At 50.2% G+C, this 5,987-nt stretch overlaps 1 long non-coding RNA gene across 1 annotated transcript in view; it reads left to right on the forward strand.

Annotated features, from left to right (window-relative positions):
- The first annotated feature begins 3,668 nt into the window (after positions 1 to 3,668).
- LOC107182557 overlaps positions 3,669 to 5,987 on the forward strand; it is a 5,485-nt gene continuing 3,166 nt past the window's right edge. The window contains exon 1 of the long non-coding RNA XR_001513272.1: positions 3,669 to 3,894. This is a non-coding gene — a long non-coding RNA (uncharacterized LOC107182557). The remainder of the gene's footprint in view (positions 3,895 to 5,987) is intronic.

A 5,987-nucleotide genomic window follows, 5' to 3' on the forward strand; every position in this document is an offset into this window, starting at 1 on the left:
TACAGATGCTGGCTCAGCAGAAACCACTGTGGTTAGAGCAGTTAGGGCTGTGAGGAGCAAACAGAAAATTTGAAACTAGTTAATCTCAGCTGAATGGGAGCTTACATCTAGTCCCTGAGGCATTAGCCATATGTGGGTGACATCTATGCTTGCCAGCCCTTCTGGCATGTGCCCAGGCTGCTCAGGGAGACTGGAGGGCCAAGTGGCAGCCCCCATGGCTTCCAACCCCAGGTGAGCATGGGCACTGGGGAGGACAGGAGGCCGCGTGGAGGAGGCAACCACAGCTTCTATCCCACAGGTTACTCTAAAGCAGCGGTTCTCAACCTGTGGGTCGCGACCCCTTTGGAGGTCAAACGACCCTTTCACAGGGGTCACCTAAGACCATTGGAAAACACATATAAAATTACGTATTGTTTTTGTGATTAATCACTATGCTTTAATTATGTTCAATTTGTAACAATGAAAATACATCCTGCATATCAGATATTTACATTATGATTCATAACAGTAGCAAAATTACAGTTATGAAGTAGCAACGAAAATAATTTTATGGTTGGGGGTCACCATAACATGAGGAACTGTATTAAAGGGTCGCGGCATTAGGAAGGTTGAGAACCACTGCTCTAAAGAGTTAATGAGTTGATAGCTGTAAGGTGCCTGGCACGGAGAAAGCAGCAAATAAGGCAAATCAATACTGGGCTTCTACATAGCACACTTCCTAGGAGACTTCCTGTGGTGTGGTCTGCAGCCCTGAGGGGCACAGGAGTGGGCGGTCATGGACCAGGTCCCCTCCTGAGATAGGCCCTGCCCCTGCTAGTTCCAGAGGACCCATCAGGCTATGTCCATGCGGCTGAGTGCCCTCACACCTGTCCATACTCCCTCTGGGACACGGCCCCGCAGCACCTCGCCTGGGAACTCTGCTGTGTTGTCTGCCTCCCTGTCCCCACTTGCCCATGACACCTCCCAGGAGACATTTTCTGATCAAGATGCTGAGGAATCCCCTCCCCAGAGAAGAATGAAATGACACAATGGCCTTGAGCCATGTCCCAGCCACCTGGAGGGAGAACCCCAGGCCTCACCAGGTAGCCCCCGCTGTGGGCCTCCTCATTCCTGCGTCAAAAACACTCTCCTAAGCCCCACCAGCGGGGAGCATGCCCCCCAGCTGCCCCACCTTTCTGTGTAGCTCTCAGATCCCCAGCATGTGCACACACCAGCAGTGACACTGCCTGGCCATGTGGGTCTTCCAGCCTAGGCAGCTCCCCCAGGGCCTTTCCAAAGGTCTGCTCACTTCCGCCCAGACACTGGCCTCCGTCACTCACTGAATTCACAGCCCTCCCACCTCCAGCTCTGGGTAGTCTGGGACCACCTCAGGTCAATCCTGAGAAATGCCCTTTTAGGATGGCCAAGTGCAATAATGAGGCCCTATCCTCTCCTACCCATGCGCCTGGAGTGAGGCTTGTGCGGATCCAATATCTTGACGCTAGGAGGTGGCATTCTCACCAGCCCCTAACAGTTTCTCTCTCCTTCACTGCTCATCTCACCAGGCCTGGGCTCCCTGTCCCACCCAGGCCCTGGGAGCAGTGCATTTAGGCCAGCTGTAGAGTGACAAGTGCATGCTGGCAACAGCGCTGGACCTATGCGGCCCGAGGTGCAGGCTCCTAAACAAGCACAGGGCTCTTGGCATGGGCACATCATCTGCAGTGGTCTGAGGGAGGAGCGCCCTTGGGGAAGCCTTGGCCACCTGCCAGGGTAGCTCAGGGCAGCCTGCTCAGGGCCCAGAAGCCCTGGAATGCCAGGGAGAAAGGTCGCGTGACCCAATGGCCACTGCTCCTACCTTAATATGAAAAGGGGACACCCCTTCTAAAACCTCAGTGATCTTCCTCCCCACCTGCCTTGGGCACTAGCCGCACTCTCAGGTTCAGGACTACAGTCCTGCCCCTGTCACTGGCTCTGTTTTCCTTTTCAGGCTCAGCTCTCTGGAGTCTTGCTGGTCTTCTCTCTAGTGAAGCAGATGGGGGGGGGGGGGGGCATTTGCTGCTATTGCTGATTTTATCAGCTCACCCAGGAGCCCATCACCAGTCCCAAAATCTTGCCCTGCTGGTGAGTCTGTGTCCCGCCCTGTGTCACACCCTGCTCACAGGTCGCAGGGTCATACATGTCCATCAGAAAAGAGATGCCTACGAACCCAGCATCTGAGGCCACTGCCAGTCATGGCCCGAGCCTCTGGCAGCCAGGAAACCAGGGGAGAACGAAATTGAACTTGGTTATGTCTCTTTCCAGATCTCATGTCCCTTCCTTCACTCCTCACGAGGCTTCATCTGCCATCCTCAGAGACCTCAAATTCAGGCACAGGTTTTCTTTTCTTGAGTTTAGACCTTCAGGTGGCCTCCTGCAGGCTTTGTGGTCTTGAGCATGTTACCAGCCTCTGAGCTACCTTCAGCTGGTCTTTAAATGAGGACGATGCAGTAATGCCTGCTCTCTGGGGTGGAAGGGTGGAAGAAAGGTGCAGTGTCTGGCATAGAGCCTGACATAGGGGTGATTCCTCTCCAAATGCACCCTTTCTCTCACCTTTGCTGGGGACCCACACCTAGGTGCCTGTCACGCCTGGTGAATGCCCATTCAACCCTCTGGTCTCAACTAAAATGTCACTTCTCAAGCCCTCCCTGCTGGCTTCCACACTCACAGAGCCTGGCGTCTGGTTCAGGCAGCAGTGTTGGCCTCCCACTGCACTGACCCAGGGCAGGGTTAGACATCAGTGTTCATGAGCTACTTCTCCACACTTCCCTTAGTTTCAAATCAGTACAGTGCTTGCCACCAAATTGACACTCAACAAATTTCAGTTGAAAAGTTAAATGTCTTAATTTGGTTTAAAGAAATAACAGATTTGCCGTAACTGGTTTGGCTCAGTGGATAGAGCGTCGGCCTGCAGACTGAAAGGTCCCAGGTTCAATTCTGGTCAAGGGTATGTACCTTGGTTGCGGGCACAACCCCAGTAGGAGGTATGCAGGAGGCAGCTGATAGATGTTTCTCTCTCATCGATGTTTCTAACTCTCTCTCCCTTCCTCTCTGTAAAAAAATCAATAAAATATATTTTTTTAAAAAAAGGAAATAACAGATTTTCATAACAGCTATACATAGAGGACCCACCCCACACACATATTCATACACACTCCTACAAATGTTTACATACATACACATGCAATACCTCATACAAGCTCACACATTCTAGGTTCACTTAAGTGCTGAGCCCACTCAGCCAGCATTTAAGGATTGACCGGTAGGCGCTGTGCTGGTCTTGGAGATAAAAGGACAAAGAGGGCATGAGGGCGTGGGACCCCAGATGTCTACATCTATGGCAAACCAGCCAAGTGCACAGAAGGCTGCCACTACACTGAATGTGGTCTGTTGGGCCAGGATGGTGTTTCCTTCCTTCCTCCCTGTTATAATAATGTTAAGGTCATAAGGAAACCCCTCTAATGTATGGAAATAATTATTGTGTGAAATGATTAATGTGCGAAATGTTTGCCGTGTGAAGACCCCAATACTCTGTAACTTCCAAAATGTGGTGAACGCCCCACTATCTTAATGTGAACGCCCTAAGCCCCTACAGCGTAAACACCCTGCTCCTAGCACAGGCACACGGTCTGGCCCACACTGATAGGACACCAGTTGTTTACCACTGGCTATATAAGCAACAGATTTTCTTCAGTGGACGTCTCCTGCCTGAAGAGAGGAGGACTCCATGTCACTCCGTGAGACAAGCCCCTAATTGACTGCTGTGCTGTGTGAGCCTGAACCAGCGGTGGCCACCTGTCTGTCTCTGTCTTCATCGTTCGTCTTTCAGTGTGCATCGCCGGGTGGCCTTTGCTGGAGCCTTGGACCCACTAGGAATAGGTAAATAAACCTCATGTGATTGCATACTAATTCTGTCTTGTGTGTTTATGTGTTCTGGTTCGGCTCAGCTGTCTAGACATTGAAGTATCAGGGGATAGGCCGTTATTGCTGACTTCTGGTCACCTGCGTTTGTCCCATTAAGTCTAGACAGATAATTAATTAATTGGGACATAATTGGGACACTCCCCACCATGGGGAAAGAATTTGGTAAGATGAAGAAGCAGACACACTGTGTTCAAGACATGTTCTGACAGGTCCTAAGCAGCAGAGAAAGGCTGAGCAGCCGTCATAGATTGGAGGAAATGCAGAGGCACAACAGATACAAGGTGGGGTCCTGGGCAGAAAAGTGGATGTTTGTTTTCTAACATTTTTCTACTTCCTGTGGACAAAGGGCAAAATTAACACAAGGCTGATTAGGATCATATCAATGTTAGTTTTCTGATTGAGATCATCGTACTCATGCTGTGTGAGATGTCAACATTAACGGCAGCTGGGTGAAAGGTATAGCGAACCCTGTATTATTTTGCAAATCTTTATTAATTCTAAAATTATCTCAAACTAAAAGATTTTTGAAAGAAGAAAAAAAAACAGACTTGGCTGACAGGCTGTCCTCTTAGCAAGTTTACTTTCCAATTGATTCCTTTATAAAGGCTTCAAGCCCTCAAGTACAAGGAGGGGCTGGGCCAGGCCAGGGCCTGATTTTCTTTGGTGGAATAGCCTCGAGCTGTCTGCTAAGAGTAAGAAGGAGAAAAGAGGGTGGAACCCTCGAGACAGCGGTGGTCAGAAATGGCTTCTCAGAAAAGACTCTGGAAGAGGGGAAAGGAATTCTGGGCCTGCAAGACCAGCACCTCCACATGCTTCCCACAACTCCTCCCAGTGCAACACCCATGCCTTGCCTGACCTCTTCCTAGCCAGCCAAAGAGTGTGTGGACAGAGGCAGAGAGCAGGGAACAGAGCCACTCTTCAACCCGGGATCTCTGTGAATTTGGCAGAACTACCTGTATCTTTGGACTCAGAGCTTGCTCCTTGGATATCAGTGCTATTAGTCTCTCCCTATCTCTCTCTGTCTCTCTCTCCCTATCTCTCTCTGTCTCTCTCTCCCTGTCTCTCTCTCCCTGTCTCTCTCTCTATTGAAAGCTTTGATCCTCACACATGTCTTCTGATGTGCAAATCTCCCACTCTGCAGCCGGGCTTCACCTCTAATGTCAGTGAAATGCGAAAATTAAACTGGAATGCATGGTTTTTCCTTTGGGCAGGATGCAAAGGTGATTTCCCGGGTTCCTGTCCAGGTGGATTCAAAGAAGGAAGCCACAGATAAAAGGTGGTATAGGTGAAAGGGCGAGGACTACGCCCTCCATCTTACCCTAGATCTTCCATTTTTGGGCAGCCATGTGCTCGGCAAGGCTTCTTCCCGGAAGCCCAAGCCTCTGCTAGCCACACCCAGGACTTCTTTAAACTAACCAATGACAATCAAGGGAAGTGCATGCCATAGATATGACCACATCCTGTGTAATGAGACACTGACTTGCGCCTGGCCAATCGGCAGGGCCCACAGTCCCCTCTCCTCCCCTTACTCCACCCTGCTATAAAACTCCTCTTCCCACCAGGCTAGCTCTCTCTCTCTGCCACTTGCTGATGCATCAGTAAGGAGGGTAGGGGAGCCAAACTCGGATTTGAATAAAAGACTCTCTGCTTGTGCATCGGACTCGGCTGGCTCCCTGGTGTGGTCTCTTGGGGATTCTGAAATCTGGGCATAACAATAGGAAAAGGTGGAAATTTATTGGGAAACAAGCACACACTCCCACATGGGGAAGGAGAGAGAGACCCACCAAGTCCCTCTTTCTTAGGTTTATAAAGGCAGCAGTTCTTTGTGTTCGAATATCCCCTCTGATTGGTCACTATAGCAGCTTCAGAACTCAAACCTCACAGTAGGATCCCCCTCTTCTTCTTCCTTTTGTTTTTCTACTCCCTGTGGCTTTCGCCTTTATTCTGTGAATGGGTGGCTTCCTCTCCCTTTATTCTGTGAATGAGTGGATTCCTCTCCCTTTATTCTGTGAATGACTATCTTTTGGCAGCTCCCCGCCCCCACATTC

This window comes from Myotis davidii, unplaced genomic scaffold, assembly GCF_000327345.1.
Source record: "Myotis davidii unplaced genomic scaffold, ASM32734v1 scaffold677, whole genome shotgun sequence".
Lineage (NCBI taxonomy): Eukaryota > Metazoa > Chordata > Mammalia > Chiroptera > Vespertilionidae > Myotis > Myotis davidii.